Here is a 20648-nt window from a genome sequence, read left to right as displayed (position 1 = left end):
CTCTCCTGACACAGCACTGAAAACAAGGCATTCCTCACTGCAAGGAGTGCAGCTGCCCTAAGATAATGTTGTTCTTTAATTAAACTATCTATGCTGTGCAGTGTAAGAGAGCGGGGGAGAAGGCAGATAGCTATCCTTTGGCAACACAATGCATTATGAACTCTGAGTATTGTACAGTTCTTTGTGTGGTAGCAGTGCTGTGTACGCCTTTAGAGGAACCAGAAGTGTGTGCATTATTAATGTGCGTGTGTCTGTGTACACTTTCCAGACTGATCGCCAATTAAAACAACCCTCCGCTCAGTGAAAACATGAAACTGACTCCTGCAATCACAGTTATGAATCAACCATCAGAGCTCATTACAGGAATCAGGTGATCAGCCTCTGAAGCAGCTTCAGCTTACAAGATTAAAACCTGGAACAGAATATTGTCCCGATGAAACACTGTGCATAAGCCGGCCCTGTGGTCTCACCACACTGTGGAATAACCGACATGCTGTATATGTATTAAGCTGCATCACTTAAACAAATACACATGTGATTTTTAGATATTTCGAGTCATATTTTTTCTGTAGGCCCACTGTTTGTTTTAAACAATCTGCTGCATGCAAATGTAGATATCCGAGCACTGAACCCACAAAAAGACTGAATTAGAATTGGTCTACAATGATTCTTCAATAGGCTGCTTTTATTTTGGAGCTGAGAAAGTTGCCTTTAGCCAGTGGTGGAAAGTCCATTTCCTCAAGTACTGCTGGCCTCCTTACATACAATTTTGAGCTACATGTACTTTACTTGAGTATTTCCATTTTATGCTACTTTGTACTTATACACCACAATATTTAAGATGGAAAACTTTTACTACTAAATACTTTTTACTCCATTACATTTATTTACCCAGTTAGAATTACTTTTCTTTATTACAATATTCTATATCTAAAATAATTGTTTTTTTTTTTATATTATTATTTTTGTTATAGATTAGACAATCCAAAAGTACATCTAAATCATTAAGATAATCTTAATGTTGACATACTTTTCCTAAGTTGATTTTTTTTATTTTTTACATAATGTATGTACTTTTATTTAGGTAGGATATTGAATGAAGGACCTTCAATATTATTGTGTTACTTCAGTAAAAGATCTCAGAACTTATTTTACCACTGCCTTTAGGCTATAATTATTACCGTCCTAGAGGCTAATTGATATTATTATTATTATTATTATTTTTTTTAAACTTAGGCTAAATCACTGCTGCAGAAATGAAGGTATAAATTATGAATCAGGTCAATGCGGATGGACTGGGTTTTAGTATTGACAATGCATCGCAACAGGCCTACCTGAAATAACGCTTAAAAGTCAAACATGTAAATCAGATTAGCGGGGGTCGTTTTATGGCGGATTTCACAGACTGAGTAGGAGTTTGTGATACGGTGCAGTAACTGGATCCTGCAGCTTCTGCCGGGTGTAATTTCTCTCAGCTCGAGTAGCGGCAGGTCAGAGCGACCACTGCTGAGATTTGAGAGGAATAATTCCGCTATCTCCGTGTTGATCCGTGTCCTGCGGTTTCGTCCAGCCGGCCTCAGGCATCTGCTGCCTGACAGAAAGTTGGCGCGCAGACCGCAGGTCGGTTCAAGCGGAGGGACATCTAGACAAAATAGACCTGTAATAGTCCGGTGTTGTCTTGTAAACACATCGCAGAGAATAATCCTGCTGCTGTTCATTCATTCAAACCGGGCCCGACCTGATGATGGGGCTTTAATTTTTGAAGGATGCTGTGCCTGCACCTCCTCCTGCGGTCGCTAGGAGGAGGTATGCATGAAGACACGCTCCTCTTCTCTGCAGAGAGAACTGCAAACTCAGCTCCAGTGAAATAATTAAACGGTGCACAAGGAACCCAAAGTGAAAAAAAAGCTCAATAAATAAGTCTATAAATTATAAAAAAATATTACAAAATATTAACCAACAAAAAAGCATGTAGGGATTTAAAAGGGATAAGATGTAGGCCATATTATATACAGCTACATCAATAAATGTAATTAAATCTCACCTTTGGCTTCTACAACCAGTGAGAAACTATGTGCCGAAAATAATCATAATATGGAGAGCGGATTTTAGAAAAAGGGGGCCGAGGGAAAATGCCATTTAGGATTCAAGATTTCCATTTGGCCGCCTGAAAGAGACTTAACGCCAATTGTCCTGCTGGTCATCTCACTCGATAGAATGCAAATGTGGAGGTCTATAGGGCCTGGTGCGGGAAAGCCATTGATTTGGGATGAATACAGTGGCTACTCTCAGGCCCTTCACAGTTATTAGGACTAATAGAGAAACATAAAATAGTGTGAGAGAAGCACAGATCCGCACAAATGCTCTAAATAGCTGGCTACTCCACAGGCCTCTCGGAGAGTTTGGCTTGCAATTTGCATTCCTTTGTGTGACAACTTGTAATCCTCCCCTCAGCATGCCAAGAAACACACAACAGATTTATTGTCCCAGTCAACAAATCGTTTAAGTCATCCCAAACCTATTACTGCCTAATGCAGTGGGAGCCCCCCGAGCAGCCACGCATGCGCCGCCTCGTCTCAACCACCGGAGGCTTGCAAACACAGAGCCCGCGCGGCCGGGGCCCCACCACGGCCTCCACCGCTTTTGTTGGCCCCGCCGGTCTTTTTCAGACCCGATGCACTTCTGGAGCTTTATATCATCTCCGAGCAGCCTGGGAGGTGGAGAGGGACAGAAAGTGTCGCGGCTGAGGCTCAGACATGTTTGGTGCAGAGGTTTGCACCGCTGCAGGCCACACAGGCTGCTCACACTTCACACATTGACATAGCGAGTTTGTAAAAAAAAAAAAAAAAGCCTGTTTACTGCTTTTGAATAAAATCAGCGACCGTGTCAAAGCTGTCAGTTTTTTTGTAAAATTCTATTTTTCATATGCGGGAGATCAAATCTCTAAAATTGATTTATTTTCCTTTAATTCTATCATGTCATCGTTCTTGTTTATTTTTTTATTCTTGCAAAAATTTCCATTTTCAAACATGGGCACTGTGCAAAGTAAATCATCACGCGTCATATTGTTTTTGGACATTATGACCTAAGCATGACAGCTGTTTGGTCCTGTTATTATATTTGATGGAGCGCGACCACATCCTCACGTGTCTGCAGGGAAACCATAACAACACTGTATTTTTGCTTGTCTGGGACAGGCGTGGACTGTTTGTTTGTTGTGGGATGCAGGCAGACAGACAGCAAGATGCTTTTATGCACTTAAAAAATGTTTTGTTTTTAATTCTAGGTGGATAGACATTTTTATTTCATTCCTTTATAATTCACACCTGCATCTGAAGCAGAAAATAAGCTCCTGAATTGAGCTGAATTAAAGTGAGCTGAATTGATATGAATTGAAGTGGGAGTAAAAGACAGATAATGAAAGAGTGAGAGGAGCGACAGAAAGAGAAGACTGCAGCCCATCTGTGTGTCTCGGCCTCACACCGCAGGACTCAAACGCGAGGTCAGCCCAGAGAGAAAGAGAGAAGGGGGGAGATCTCTCCCCCACCAGTCATCTTCCCACAAACACAACGGGGCCTTTGATTCGTTTGTTTGGACACACACATTCATGTCTAATTGTTGTTTTTCTTTTTTAGTGTACCCCACAAGGCGCACATGCATCATGCAGGACAGGGAGCGCATATGGCGTCGGTCCTCCTCTGAAACCACACTAAACAGCCCTGCACAGGGCCCGGCGCTTCCCATCGCATGCACAGCAGCAGCTCGTCATTCTTCCTCTATGGAGATCAACACGGCCATAATTATAACGGAAGTCAACGTCCGTTTTAGCATCAATGAAGAAGAACCATGCGAATGTATCCTGCATCCCAACAAGCCGCTAACTCACGCAGTCATTGTCAAACTTTTTTTTTTTTTTTTTAATATCCAAATCGTTGCAAAGGTAGATTGATTTGTTTTTATTAATAGCCTATAAACACTTTTGTGGAAAAATGAGTAGAGCTGCAATAATTACTCAGCTAGATGATTAGTAGATTGAATGAAAAATGTTTTTTTTTTTTTTAATAATCAGTAGTCGTTTAAGTAGGATATATTTTTATTTTATTTTATTTTGAGACTTCCTGCTTTTTCTGTTTTATATCATATTAGAAAATCTTTGAGGTCTGGACAGACGGAACTAGGAATTTAAATACATCACCTAGGAACTAGTAGGATGGACATTTTTCATTATTTTTGACATTTTATAGGCCAATTAATAATAATAATAATGAGAAAATAATCGACAGATTGATCGATACTGGGAAATAATAGTTAGGTGCAACCCTTAAAAATGCTTGGTTCTGCAACACTTTAACTCTGAGCCAAAAGGGAGTATGATAGGAAAGTTTAGGGCCAAATCATTGACAATTACAGCTTCCCTATCTGAGCCATGGTGGAAGCGCACAGTGCAGTGATACACTAATGAAACGCAAGTGAGTGTAAGCCTTTAACTGTCTGCTGCACACACCAGCGACCCCCACTCATTTGTCATAACTTCAGTATTTCTCCTGCCAACAAAGGCTCATCTGCCAGTTTCAAGGTCCAGCAGAAGCCGGATTTCTTTTTCTTTCTTTCTTTCTTTTTATTCTGCCCTAATCCGTCTTTATCCTCATTTAAACGCCTTTCATTGTAATACAGCAAAAAACAACATTATGTAGGTGAATGAAGGGGTTAAGAAAATAATTCTCCATCATTGTACCAAGCGCACACCGGCATGAGAGTCAAAGCTGAAACACATGTTCTCCATTTCCATACAGTCACTGACGCTGTGATTCATAGAGCAGCTCCTGGGCCACATCACATCATACATTACATAATTCTTGGAGACTAAAAAGAAGAAAAAAATCATTAAGATCATTTATTTGAATAATAACATTCAGTTCTAAATGGTCGATTAATTAAACAGATTGTTCATTTATCTAAATACATTTATTATTAAATCAATTATGAGGCAAAAAAAAATATGGTGCTATAATAAACCACATATGCTTGCTTAAAGTACAGCTAAAATATAAAACAATAATAATGTAAAGTTTATTATATAATAACGATAGAAATAATTAGAATGACCACATATTGGATTATCAATACAATTATACATTTAAACATTTTAGTTCTTTATGTATTATTTTATATTATTTATTCATTATATTATTATAATAATCACCATTATGGTTATTATTGTAGTTGTATTTTTTAAAAAGAGAGACAAAAGCACCTTATAGCCAACACTTTTTCAAAAATGTTTCCTTAGAGAATGAGCTACATGACAGCAGCTGAGGTCCGCTGAAGTGGTGAACTGGTATTCATTTATTTTGTCAAATTACATTTTCTCTCAGAGTGCGTCAAGCCCAATGAAGCCTGGATTTTGAGGGATGTTTGTAGTTGTGCTTGGCAGAGAAAGCTGGCTTATTTCAACACTGCATGACCTCGTGTTTCAAACACTACTTTTATGAGTTTATTTCAATTTAAAATATAATTTCTCAGCCACTGAGCTTGGCAGGATTTCCAGAGTGGCAAACGTTTCTGTAGCCTAAACACCAATACCTGTATATGGCAATATTCATAACAATGAAATATTCAAATTCACAGCAGTGCTAGACAGTGTCTCCTTTAATTTCAGGGACATACTTATTAGTTAAAAATGTGCCTTTAATGTTGTAATTATTACTTATATATATATATATATATATATCCCCAGCTATCCCCAGCTAAAAGGATCAGGAAGCCCAGAGAAGCAAAATGAAGCAAGAGGTCAGAATAAAAAGCATCTAATTTGGAAGAACTGAGGGCCTAAATTAAATGCGTCTCCCTCAAGGCAAATGTGCAGCCAGAATGACCTAAGCGACATGAATTCCGTCTGAATACATTTGTCTGGCCACACGGCTCCTTGCACACATGCCCTTGGTTAGGTCGTCTCCTTTTGCGAGACTTCCCACAGATTCCCTGCGTAACTCAATCTGTCGACAATCAATATGCTGCCCAGAGCCTATTGAATAAATACATTATTCAATTATTTTGGAAAAACTCAGCAGCATGCATCCCCCTTTTTTCATCTCACCAGAGGAGGAAATGTGATGCAGAAATGGAGTCAGATTTGGCATGCTATCTGCCGTGCTCCAAATGTTACAAAGGGAAATTAATTCAGAAAGAAAACTGACTTTTAGTAGACTTTTGGCACTCTTTCCTACGAGTTACAATATTACAGCTGCTGAAAAGTATATTCCTGTGTGGTGGAGGCAGAGAAGCAGGTGTTTTTCCTTGGTTGATGGGAGGGTCCCCCCATGTGCTTAAGGACGCCGTCATCCCTGGTCCCCCATTCTGCAGCCCAGCTTCACCTCTTCTCTTCTGGAAGGCCTGCTGCTCTCCCCTCCCTCCTCCTCCTCCTCCTCCTCCTCCTCCTCCTCCTCTTCTTGGGCCTTTGATCAAAGCTGGCCTCTCTGCCACAGCTGCCCATCAGGGGGCTCCTCACCCTCACCTACAACAACACTGCCTGCTGGGAGTCCCTCTCTGATGCACACACATGGGTGCAAACACAGGGGCAAATTCAGGAACCCACACACAGATCAAGCTGCCCCACAAGTCGCAGAAAACTATTATTAATTGATCAGGAAACAGCAAGCACCTGAAATAAGTTGCAAGAAACGTCAATTATTTTTTGCATATGAGAAAAAACAAGCCTTTGTGCGTGTATTCCTCTGTTTGTGTCCTGAGGTTTGCACACGGGTTCACAAATTCACACAGGTTCATATGTGTTTTTGCCAAGTGAAAGAGACAGGGAATGTTATCCAGAGTACATGCTATGCTTCGACTGAGCAAACACATTATGCGCTGGGAGCTGCATTTTCCACATACAAACAGACACCAGAACAAACAAGCACCACAGCTTGCTTACATATGTAGGACTGTACTTAGTTCCACCTGTAAGCTTTTATCTAAAGGCCTGGTGCCCGACTTACTTCCTCTTCTGTACTTGACCTCAAAACTCCTCTCATTTGGCATGTGTACCCCCAATTATAGACATAAGAAACACTTTGGTCTGCCTTCCAGAGGCACTCAGAGCATTCCAGTACAGAATTTTTATAAACTCTTATGTTTTACTCGTTGTTGCGGCAAATGTTTGTTGACTTCTTTCCTTTGTCATTCTTGATGGAGCGTTGTTGGTTTCTCTTTGAAAGTCCACTGTTCTTCTCCAGAACTGGAAGTAATCCTGTTGAAACATCTGGTGATGACTCAGGCTGCATATCAGATACACATCACATGTGATTCATTATCCTGAGGTTGGCCTGTCCGGGCAAATTGGACTTTGTATATTTTCAGACAGTCCCATACATATACATGGGAGCCGGCTGTGATGACACATCGGCCCGATGAAAGTGTTTCCAGTGTTTGTGTCCCGGTTCAAAGGGGTTGATGGGTACCTCCACTGGTGATGTGACACAGGAAGCACCTTGGGCCAATCCTCTCCACCCTCACCTGCGCCTCCCCACCCCCAAGCCCCCGTCACCCTGTAACACCTCCCCCCTTCCCAACAACGCTGGGGTCAATTAACTAATTAAGTGCCAATTAAAGCATTAACTGCTTCCCGGAGGTTGTGAGGTAGCTGTGGGGTGGGATGTGGAGCAAGTGGCCACAGGGCTGAACCGGTTCAAAAGGGTTTTATTTCCTAAAAAACACACTAACAAAGAAGAACGATGGCCAATGTGGGGAGAGTGGATGACTTCAGTTTATTGAAACGTGCCGTCATTGCCTAGTAACAGCTCTCAGAAAATAAAACATGCATCCTTTAACCTTTAAATGATGTTTTGTTAACTATGACGCAAAAATGACTTGCTCAATCTTTAAATAAGTGAATTAGGTATCACTGCGCAAGTTGCAACAGATGGATAAAAATAAATACTGCTTTAATTCATAATTAGCATTAGAATGGGGACACCAGGATTATGGCTGGGCGATATATCGAAATATTTTTAAATGTGATATGGAATTAGACCATATTGCATATATTGATATAGTTAAAAAAATTGTTATATTTAGTTCTTTTGTAATGTTTGTTATTCTTTTCTCATATAAATATATTTATTTCGGAAAAAGGATTGGCCTTTTTTATTTCATAGGCTATTTTTATTTAAGATATTTTTTTTATTTAAATGTGCACTTTATGGAGCTTTGATTTGAAAAAAAGGTAATCCTGTTATTTTACAGTTTTAATAAAAGTACTTGTGACATGACATATTTGGCTTTAACTTTGACTTAACATTTGCTCTCACTTTGCGATAAAAATATCAGCATATGTATCGTTTATCGATATTCAATATATCGGGATAAGACTTTTGGTCCATATCGCCCAGTAACCAGGACACATGTGACCATCACTTTTTGAAGTTGTCACCACTTCTGAAAAGCATAACTTGTTAAAAATGTTCTAAAAAAATAAATAAATAACCTGCACCAAGAAATGTTTAATAACAAATTGGATTTATTTGCTCAATAAGAAAATATACAATGCAAAATAAATATAGAAGAAAAAATGTGCATTGTCCAGGTAAAATAAGCTAAAAAGAATTGTTAAATTTTTTTTCCAGGGGCTACTGATTGTAAAATGATCAAAAATGGTTGCAGCTGGATGATGGTTAATTGAGCATGTGACATTATTGTATGTTTAATGCTGAGACTCTTCACAATGTCGACAATGTTGCCTTTAGATGTGCAGTAATGCATTTTTTTCCACGAGACACCCTATTTATCTACTCTGACCTGATATTGATCTCCCCATTACATTGGCAAAAAACATCTCTTGCACACTGCTTAAAAAATGATTTTACCGCCATGCCACTTTTTAACACAAAGTGACTCCCTAACTTGGATTTGATATACCTGTCTACAAGGATATATGGTTTAATCCTGCAGTGCTGTGTGGGTGGAGGTTACCACTTCAGACAGTGCCAACAAGTTTAGACAAATATAGTGAAGTCTGTGAAAGTCAATTAAGTATCTTCCTGATATCATCTGAGTTATTCTGACCAGCCCACCTGACACTCCATGCTTGTTAAAATATGCAATAATAATAATATCTGAATATTTGACCCAAGTCTGACTATGATATCCCTCACAGACACAACTACTGCTAACACCTCCCGCTCTGTGCTGAATACAGTGTTCTCTCTGTGTGTGATTTTTTTTCCTCCCTCGGACCCCTGCTGCTTGCCTGGACTGTGCTTAAACCTTCAGCGGTCAGAGTTGAAGGGGGAACTGAGAGTCAATGAGGGGAAAAAGCATGAAGGGCGATATCCATACCTCTTCACAGGGGTGAATGTACAGGACGAAGGGCGGATACATAAGTAGCAGTGCATGTCCATGTAAAGATTAAATGTCTCCCTTGTAGAGTTTGGGTCAATTTGCTCTCAGTTTAACATGTCATTTAAAACGCCAATTCATTAAAGGAACACTCCACCGTTTTTTCATATTAAAACATGTTATTCGGGTAAGTAAGACGAGTTGATACAGACCTCTTGCGTCTCAATGCGTGCACTCAATCGCCCTGGCGCGCGGAGCCACTTGGCTAGCACTTAGCTTAGCCCAGTTCATTCATTACGGCCCAAACAGATGGACAGTTAGAAGCGACCAAACTCCTCCACGTTTTCCCTATTTAAATACAGCTACACGAGTAGTTAAACGACCAAGTATGGCGACACAAAATAAAACGTGGCGCTTTTCGAAGCGAATAAAAAGGATAACTATAATGTATGGCGGAATAGCACTTGGGAGCACTTCGACTCGGCGCAGTAATATCATCACTTCCGCTCCCTCTCACTTCCGTCAGGAGTGATGATCCTTTTTATCCGCTTCGAAAAGCGCCACATTTTATTTTGTGTCGCCATACTTGGTCGTTTAACTACTCGTGTAGCTGTATTTAAATAGGGAAAACGTGGAGGAGTTTGGTCGCTTCTAACTGTCCATCTGTTTGGACCATAATGAATGAACTGGGCTAAGCTAAGTGCTAGCCAAGTAGCTCCGCGCGCCAGGGCGATTGAGTGCACGCATTGAGACGTAAGAGGTCTGTATCAACTCGTCTTACTTACCCGAATAACATGTTTTAATATGAAAAAACGGTGGAGTGTTCCTTTAAATGATAACGTACACTTAATCCCAAATCACTTCCTTACAGGTTATTGCCGCAATTTAATGGTAATTTTCAGATTTTATTATTAGGAAAAATCTACTTGGTAGGTTAACTTAGAAGTGAATTAAACTTTGCTGCCTCTGAAGGGGATACTGCCCCCTGAAAAATAATTTCCTTTTTGCAAGACCCAGGTTCAAATCCTATCCGTTACCTATACGTCCCTCAGAGCTGCTGCAAACCAACTTCACTGCTACGCCTGCTCCCAGCGAGCCTGTGTAAGGGTTAGCCTTGGCCCTGCTCGCTCCCCCACAGGACCAGTTATTGGACATTTTTCCTCAACATTTAGGACCAACAGGCTGTCTCACTGGCTCCCCCTCACACAGTGTTTACCCAGGCCGGACGCCACCTCCCTTTCAGCAGGTTCACATGGAGTTCTGGGGTTTCAACTGGCCGAGTGACGCCTGAGTCAAGAAATCACATCATCATGACACGGCAGAGAGAAGCAATATTACTTCTGCAAATGCAGGCTGCTCTTAACTTTCCATTCAGTGAGCAGTTTCACAGGAGATGGGTGGGAGAAATGACGGCAGCGAGAAGAGGACAGATGAAACAGTTCACAGTGAAAATATTATCTGCGTTTGTGATGACTAAATGATGTAATTCTTGCTGAGTGAGTAGGTTAAGCTTTAAGATGTAATCTATCTCACCTTTCAGGCATTTTAGTAAGACAGGGGATAATTAATGTGAGGCAAAAGTTTTCATAAGCTCTGTGGCTTCCAAGGCATTCGTACAAATGTTATGTGAGACAGGAGGAGAGGGGAAAAGACACCATGGGAGTGGAGGCTGTGAGGAGGAGTGACACAGAAAAGGAGGAAGACAAGGAGTTGGATGGAATGTCCAAGAAAACAACAAGCCAACACAAGCGACTGCAACTGTCGGGCATTATCAAGCTTTTGCATGGCCAGAAATTCATGCAATGCACATAAGCATGCACAGGCACATACATGCAGGAGATATACACACACAAATGGACAATCCAAGGAATGCTGACAGCAACTGTTCCTTCAGTGTTGCGAGAGAATCTAAGGAATGGTACCATGAGGAATTTCAGATATCCAAAGCAATCTTTCACTTTCCTCCTAGTGAAAGAATTTAAGCTCTTACTGTTTTGCAAAAGCGCTGAACATCTGAGACACATTCATCAACTAACTCTGCTTGTGTGCTATCCTGAATCACTGCCCACTGTTCTATTTGCGGGAATACAGCAGGTCGCAGTTTAACACTTAAAACAGCAGCCTTTTATGAAATATTACCCTCCAACTCCATTCTCTATCTGCTCTGTCTTTCTATTTCTCATCTCTCCTTGGCTGAATGTTTCTTCTGGCACTCAGCTCCCCTGTCTGTGTGCATCAACAAACACATGAGGAGGAACCGGCAACTGTATTAACAGATGGCCAGAGTCAATAAAACACACACAAATCAAGTGTTGGACACATCTGTTGTACGCAGAGTCTGACTAATCTTTCTGTGTGGTTTGAAGGGAGTGATGGAATCGCAGCGGCTCGGACAGATTAGAGGGGACAGGGCAGATCACTCAGGGGACTGTTTTGTAATGGATCGTAGAATGGAGATAAAGCCCGATAGAGTCCAGGGGGGACATGTTTTAGTCAGATAGTCAGTAGCATGGACAAGAGCCAGAGATAAATGTGCTATCATGTATCCATTAGCTTACTGTTGGGAAATAGTATTTACCGAGCCATTATCTAAGTGTTGCATTTTTATGAGGCAGTATCAACACGACAGACATCCTTAACCACATAATAAAAAAAGGGGGGTAGATGATATGGAAAAAAACTTCTATCACTGTTTGGGTTGTAATAATGCAAATATTTTTGTTTAAATAAAACCTACAAGTCTTTCCGCCCATGACCTTAAGGTGTGTTGTGGATGTTTTCTGAATCCTAGAAGGTCTTAAAATGACACACTACGCTCATAATAGACTGCAGTTGGTGCTGTTTTAAGAATATAGATCGGGGAAATTAAGATTCAGGATAATTGTGCAATGCATCTGAGAGCAGAGCTGCCAAACAGTAATAACGCCTCTGATTGTTGGACTAGTCAGGACCACAACCTCTGATTGGTCAACAGACTCAATCTGAAGGTAACATACACAGCTAGTCAAAGGCTAACAACAACGCCAGTTTTCAACATGGAAAAATGAATATAAGAGATTCAGTGTTAGATTTATCATTATGGATTTAATCTACAAAGTATCCAAAAAGACACCATAGTTCAATGCTGGATTACAAAGCTTCTGAACAATCACACTGTAGCACTGGTTGGAATGACACAATGGTTAGCTTCTGGGAAATAAAGTGAGTCTCTCACATGCAGCAATCAGCAGATATTTAGTGCATTTTATGATATGTACGACATCATTGACCTGAAACCCTAAATATAGAAGGCTACAAATAAGTTGTATTTCAGCAAATTTGTACATTTGAACAAGAGAAATGCAGGTAATATATATACATGTATGCACATAGTTGCTCATAAACTTGGAATAAAATATTTTTTCCTCTTTCCATGAAAGGATTGTGACAATGTGATTTGTTCTTGACAGATAAAGTGCACATCTTTATCAAAACTTTATTAATGAATCTGTTCCAAACATATCACAATGAAAATGAAACCACATTTAAAAGAGGGTTGTGTCTGAAAAGAAAAATATTCCAACTTTATGGGCGACCTTGTATATTTCAACATTGTAAATTATACTCTGACATTTTGTTTATTTACCATCATTCCGAGTTACTTAATCAAACAAATGCATTATTAATGCGAGGGGGAACATGAACAATTAAATTACATAGAGTGGTCTGGCAGACTACTGTGGCGCTTGTAGAGGGTCGTAGAATCCTGGCAGTTCCAAGTTTTAAACAGATATTGATTTATTTTGGTTAAAATGTGTTTTGTTGCTGCCCGTCTACATCAGTACATCGATTAGCTTCAATGTCAGTACTCCTGCCTGTGACCACGATCTACTGTAGGTAATACACTAATGATGGATAAGTGCCTCATACAACCCCACTAAAATAAATCCAAACTGTCCCTTTAATCTGTTGATTGTACTTTTGTCAACTTCTATGACTGAATGTAACGATTTTTCATCACTTTGGCAGTATTGGCTTAACATGACTGTTGCATCAGAGCAGTCATGCTGATAGATTTACCCATTCTGCCCCTTCAGAGATATTAGGAAGATGAAGTTGAAAGCTTTCTAACCCCAAATAAAACATTAAATACATGAAAATATGCAACAAGTTTGGTGCTTAAGGGACTCATTGAGGGACCGGAGATTTCTAGTGTAGCAATGCAATGCTAAAAAAAACTCCAATAAACTTAAAGTGGCAGAGCAATTAGGCTCAAACAGTCCTAATGGCTGTGTCAAGTTTGTTGAACTACTTGGGACAACCAACTCACTAACAGTGTGACAGAGTGAAGTACTCTAGCTGCTGGTTGCAGCTAATAAAATATACATGAAAGACAGTGATTAAGAGAGAGAGAGAGAGAGAGAGAGAGAGAGAGAGAGAGAGAGAGAGAGAGAGAGAGAGAGAGAGAGAGAGAGAGAGAGAGAGAGAGAGAGAGAGAGAGAGAGAGAGAGAGAGAGAGAGAGAGAGAGAGAGAGAGAGAGAGACACGATGAATGAGGGAAAAATGTAAGAAAAGCAGTGAGAGAGTATAATTCTAAGTATAAAACTTAACCACAATCTGGATGTAAGTACTAACAGTGACTAACAGATCCTTCCTTAGCTATGACAGCTGCTTCAAAGTCCACATGAGTCACCAATTCCTTTGGTTTTTGTTATATTTCATTGTTTATTGTTGCACAAATTTTATGTAAAAATGTGTTGAAATTCTCTTCTATGAGAAGAGCTCGATCAGTTAGTGTATCTTTTAATGTAATGCAAAGCCATGGCAGCAATTGCTGCTGACATGTCCACTCCAGCAGCCTCTTGCGTCACTGGAAAGTCAAACATTTACAGTGAGGTTTAATTGGGAATAAGCCATTATGGAAAGGCCAGCATGTGACAGTGCAGAGGGCCTGCTGCTGCCCGTGATTAGGGCCAAGGTTAATGCTCCACAGTGTTAATCCTCCATTTGTCTGAAAACACATCAACCAAAAATGTACAGCAAGAACTGAATACCGGTGAGCCGACTGCAAAATAATAAAGCTGAAAAAAACAAAGCACCAAACATCAAACAGATGTAATCAGATGAGGTCGATAAGCATTCGGGCTCGGTTAATTCCCAACAAATTATCTAATCCAGATGTTGCACTCTTAGTGTAAACACCGTGCCCTGCAGAATCATAAAACAAATAAGCATGAAAAAGGTTTAAAGTTTCAAACAGAGCCTAACCCCGGACCGAGACCTTTCCACTGAAAAAAAAGAAAAATCCACACCAACTCCCCCTTTGCTGCCTTCTTGAAACAGGAAAATGTAAATATGGTAATATTTAGCACGTGTTTTAAAACAGATCAGCTTTCTCAAGCAGGGAGAAGCAGAGAGAGAGAGGGAGGGAGAAGCAGAGAGAGAGAGGGAGAAGCAGAGAGAGAGAGGGAGGCAGACGGGGAGGAAAAGAAAAGAAAAAACTGGGCCACACACGAAAGAAGGCCTCCCCAGATTTGTGTGTGAGTTCCAGTCTGCGCGATGTGGACAGGCTGCGGCTTCCTCTGTTTGCACACAGCTCCACCAAGAGCTCTGGCCCGGTGCTGATGGCCTTGACACACTCCAAAACACCAAACGGGATCTGTCACACTGTGAGTCTAGAGAGTCAACAACAACTTAACAATAGGAAAACACCACTCCAACGGGTCATATCATCCATCTGTGCGCTGCAGCCATTTTTCATGGAGGGAAAATAGGAGGTGGAAGATAAAGAAGGGGAAGAGAGAGAGAGAGAGAGAGAGAGAAAGGGAGAGAGAGAGCAGAGGGAGGAGCAGAAATGGAAACATATGGATGTGTTTAAGGACCACCAGGGAAGGGAAACTTGTGCATTTTCGCATAAACCCTGATAAACTCCAAATATGTAATTACACGGGGTTTAAGGCTCGTCTGTTGCCGATTCATTCAGGAATTTCTGGTTACGTCTCTCTGAGAGTTCGGGTGTAACAGGGCTCTTTATCGTTCTCAAGTGGCGGATCTGCTCGGCTTTAGTGCGGCCAAGCCTTCCACACACACACTCAGCAGCCCTGGACCTGCTCAGTGTGAGAGTGCCATTGTCCACCCCACCTATTTAACAAGGCGGCGTGTGAAAGAAGAAAGCAGTCAAAAGAAATACCTCCAACTACATAAAAAAGGCAAAAGGAGTGGCACCCTCGTAAAATACCTGCAGCACGTTTAAAGATTTCATCACGTCGCAATATTTATAGTTCTTCAATTCCTTGTCAGTGTTTGTAGCCAATTTGTTGAGCTCCAATAAATAGACTGGCCTATTTATCAGCAGACCACATGGCAGCCATTTATGGAGCCTAACAAGAGGCAGATGTGTTTTGTATATGTTTTCACATGCAGGTTTGACGCGCTGACAGGCCGAGACAGATAGCTGAGATGTACAACCCCTGTCCTGACTGCAGTATCGGCTGTAAACATCAGCTCTGATTAGACCGTGGAAAACACAAACATGCCTCTCCGGCCATCCCTGAGCCTTATTTGTCTTCCCATGACAAAAGTTTTTGATTCATACACTGGCTGAGTCAATAACTGCATGACAGACATGCACTGAGGGAGTGTGCACCTTTTCCTGCTGCCTGTGAGGCCAGTGCAATGCGTGTCTATGTGTGTGAGATGTCTATCCATGAGTGTAAACACAAACTGTGCCTTATGTGTGTACATTTTAAAGTGTCTATTTCTTTGTACTTCCTTGTGTTGCATGTGTGTGCGCGAGTGTTATGTGTGTCTGAGTGTTGCCAATTACCCCAGCTATAAATACAAGATCCCCATCCGTCACTGAGTTTCTGGGTGGCTGCAGCGCCGCCATAATTGGTTTCAGATGGTCACCCAGATCTTTCTCTCTGCTGCTGCAGCGCCATCACACCGCCTGTGTGTGAGAGAAAGCCGCAGGGGAGAGCGAGGCTGAGAGAGGGGAAAAAAAAGAAGAAAAAAAGATGAGTGACAGGAGTGAATAAATACAGAGCGAGCACAGGAATAAACAAGCAGACACTAACTGTTTCTGTTTCTTTTGTCCTGAAATTCTCCTCAGCCCGAGAGCGGTTAGAGCATGGGAGGGAAAGGAGAATTTAACTTGTTAACTCAATAAAAAGCTCATGGTTTTGTAACCGGTGTTTTCATTTTTACGTGATTTATTAAAATCAGATGAGGTCTAGGAGAACAGGATGTTTGGCTCAAATGTGAAATAAATGTTGGCATATTTGTTATCTATTATGAATGCGTGTGGAAATACAAAATCACATTTTATGCTCATGTCAACTTGACATTCACACAAAAATGTAAAAGTAAAAAAATGACAAAATAGATTTTAACAGCTTTTATATGACTTTGATTGTATTTAATAATACCACAATATTGCAAAAATACAATTACAATAAATCTAACAGACTTGGACAATAATATTTAGTGATATGTAGTTTTTTAATGAGGCTTTAATCTATTCATTCAGTTATAATGGCTTGGCTCAGCACAGCAATTTCACTTGATGGTATTTATTTGACGTGTTACTTAAGGATTTAGTTAAACTAGGCTTTGTGTGTGTGTGTGTGTGTGTGTGTGTGTGTGTGTGTGTGTGTGTGTGTGTGTGTGTGTGTGTGTGTGTCTGTGCTGTTTCTCTATCTGGTCCCAAAGGACTCTTGATCAATGGACATATTAACAATGAATTAGCAGACTAGGCCTATCGATTAACTAAGCAGAGGACACTGACTCAGTGACAGCTGGTGAGTAGCTCAGTCTTAAAAGGTTGGAAAGAAGAATTGTACCTCTAAATCCAAAGACTTATAGGCAGAAATAAATTAAGTTCAGGCTAGAAGGCAATCCAGGCACACCAAATTGAAAGAAAAACTATCAAACAAAAAACCTTTATTATAGTGGCCAAATCATTAAAAAGGCAACATGTTTCTTTAAGGTTTTAAACAAACTGCCATCACAGGTGTGGCCTTACCTATATGGTTATATAATAATATAACAGCGAATGAGAGGCAATTACATGCCAGGGATAGATGAGATTAAACAGAAATTAATTATATTATAAATAGAAGATACATACCCATATGCAGGTTTTTAATATAGGTTGTGGGGAAAGATGGGGGAAAAGGGAAAGGGCATAATTTCTAACAAAAGAAACGTAAATTTGATGTGTCTATGCCTAATTAATATCAGGATACTTTTTTCTAAGTTGAGGTAAAGTGGCAAAGGAAAAAAGGAGACTGTGGCCTTCAGTTGGCAATCAAACAAGATTCACCAATATAAATGTTTGTAGTAAAAGGAAATTCATTTTCCACAAGGCTCTGTCTGTCTTTATTTTTTAAATCTGTATCTATATAAACATCCAAGAACAATTTAAAACACAACTGACCATTTTACTGTGTATTATCAGTTAAAATATGCACATAAATGATGTAACTGCTGTGCCATTTATGTTATACCCTTGTTTTGTTTGTGTAATGTCAAAAACTCTGTCAAAAAAAACATGTATTGTTCTGTGTAGCTGCACCAACTATCTCTAATTTGTATATATAATTTGTTTATATTTTTCTGTTATGAAAACAATAAAAATAAATACACAAAAAAAAGCGTGTTAAAAAATAATCCATCTTCAGACTATTTATTAAGAATAATATTAATAGAGGATATTGGCTTCCTCTTTATAATACACCTGTTTATGGCATGCTAATGTTCCTGCTACCATAAATACTGACTTTTTTTCCACCATTCACACTACTATGGCGTTCAAAAAAATAAAAAGTGAATGTGAGAATAACCTTTATTATGAACTTTCATATCAACACGCATATGTTCACACTACCCCACCAATCCTCTTGTAACTGTGCAGCATCTGTGTTGGCCTGGGCTACCTGTTTCCCTCATGGCCGTGGGAAAGCAGTCAAGAGGAGATGCAGTTTTTCTCTCTCTCTCTGTATGCTTCGTGTTAATGTGGAGGCGGCTCACCAATTATTACAGACGTTTCTGGTCGGCGGAGCCAAGAGCATGCGGACACACAGGAATCCTGCGCTATAAATCCATTAAATCCCTCTCATTAGGGCACGAGCCTCGTTGCTGCGAGGCGGGATACAGAACAGGGGCGCGTGCTGTTTCTCACACCGGGTGTCGCCCTGCCCTCACGCGCTCCCTCCGCACCACAGTCATTACTGGCTTGCTGTGGCTCTAATTGCCTCACTTTGTTGACAACAACAACAACACGACATCATCGCAAAAACACACACGACGTTCATTTCAACACCAGTGTAACTCCAACAGATGTTGTCATAGAGCGTGGCGGAGGATGTATTAGTATTAAGGTAAAACAAGCAGTAATACACAGTAAAACTATTTAAAAGTGAAAGTTCTGCTTTGTAAATGTTACTTAAGTTAAATGTGTATTATAGGCTGCACTGAGTCAACAGTAAACAGAAAAAGAACTTTGACTGTAAGCGAAAAAAAACGATTACTTTGACAAACTACATCATAAGATTGTTATGAGAACATAGCATTTTACTGTTGTAGTTTGTAGAGGTGCTAATTTTTAACTTTTACACTGTTTAGTAGTAATTTAATAGTAGTAGCAGTTTATTTTATGAAAATGCATCATAATAAGTCATAAGTTTCATATATATTATGTGTAAAATCTTAATTTGTGCAAGGCGGTATAGTAACTATAGTTGCCAAATTCATAAAAAGAAGAAAAAGTCATATTTCCAATATTTTCCCTCATACAGTGTTAGTATAGCATTTGCACTTCTTGCACTATGTCCACTTTACAGCATTACATATATATGTATAGTAATAGTCCTCTCGTTTATTTAGGTATTGTATATTGTATTCTATAGTTTAGTTTTCTGCACACGGTGTTTGTCTTTTTTTGCTAAGCTGCTCTAACAGTGAAAGTCCCCCACTGGAATTAATAATTATCTATCCATCTATGAAATGAAAGTACAAGTTTCTCCGTCAAACCAGAGAAAGTGATGCAGTGTTGCAGTGATGCATAGGCACTGTCATCCAACAATCCATTTATGTCCCGCTATATCCCAGCATGCATTGGGGGAAGAGGCAGAGAACACCATGCACAGGTCAGCAGTCTATCATAAGGACTAACTTCTAAATATATAAACAAAAATGTATTTTATTTTAAGGTAAACATAGCAGTTATTATTGTTAATTTGATAAATACTGTGCCTATCCAACTGTGGTCTAGAGGACGCATTCAAGGGACCTATAATCGAGGGTATTGCTTTACAAGCTGCAGTCTTTAAGGTCCAATTCAGTGGAAAGCTATTTTACAATATTATTCAATTTCCTATAATATAGTATGACACGCTCTTATTTTTTATTGTCCGACTGGAAAGCAAGTGAAAAAGGAAGCTAAAATAACAAGCCCCATATTTTTTCTGGGGCAAATTTATTGCAATCCAAAACATCCAACGGGGTCGTTGCTCCATTTTAAATAGGAAAAGTAAGTTGTTTCTATAATACACTGCAGCCCTGAACTTGATTTACACACGGGTCCATAAATCACTGTGACATTTTCAACTGTGTCAGCTGAATCCTGTTTTTCACGGTGTACTCTACACTGTCTGTCAACAAGTGATACGTCTGTGTCTGAGGGGATTAAGACATCGGAGCCATGCAAGTTGGTCTTTAGAATGGATATTTGGATTTTTGTATTCGGCAACTGGAGGAGATGGAGTATGCGTAAAGAAAAGAGCAGACAAGAGAAAGTGGGAGTTAAAGTGACGGAGAGAGCGAGAAGAGAAATGCCGTACGTGAGCGAGGGAGACACTGATGGAAGGCGGAGAGGTGGCGAGGAAAGTGGAAGGAGAAAGACGGGGAGGTGAGGGAGAGGACAGCAGGCTCTCATCAGGAGGAGAGCCCAGAAGGGGAGCGGAGGCCACAGCCTGGAGAGCGGGCCCTTGTGTAAATGGAGATGTACTAAACCTTTGCTAACCTGGATCGCCCAAGATAAAATATTTATATATGCTATTGTGTGACGGCGCGCAGGGCTGAGTAGAGCCTTAATTTGTTTTTCTCCAGGGTAAATTAATTCCCTCCCCATCATCAGCGGAGTGAACCCGTAGTGATTACTGCACAGTCTCCCTCCGGCCCCTCCTGCAACAAGCACTTGAGAGATTTTAATGGTCAAAGTCCACCTTACAATTATACTTCATCTGCTCCATACATTTCCATAGATTAAAGGTGAAGCACAAACACTGAAGGGAGATGATCCCTTGTCTCCTCACCCCCACCATCTCTCCTTTCTT

At 40.3% G+C, this 20648-nt stretch overlaps 1 long non-coding RNA gene across 1 annotated transcript in view; it reads right to left on the bottom strand.

Annotated features, from left to right (window-relative positions):
- Positions 1-20648, bottom strand: part of LOC131977396 (uncharacterized) — a 77757-nt gene that overhangs the window by 18511 nt on the left and 38598 nt on the right. The window contains exon 2 of the long non-coding RNA XR_009394887.1: positions 16139-16296. This is a non-coding gene — a long non-coding RNA (uncharacterized LOC131977396). The remainder of the gene's footprint in view (positions 1-16138; positions 16297-20648) is intronic.

The sequence above is a fragment of the Centropristis striata genome, chromosome 9, assembly GCF_030273125.1.
Source record: "Centropristis striata isolate RG_2023a ecotype Rhode Island chromosome 9, C.striata_1.0, whole genome shotgun sequence".
Lineage (NCBI taxonomy): Eukaryota > Metazoa > Chordata > Actinopteri > Perciformes > Serranidae > Centropristis > Centropristis striata.
Note: the sequence above shows the minus strand (reverse complement) of the source record. Positions and strands in the feature narration are given on the sequence as shown.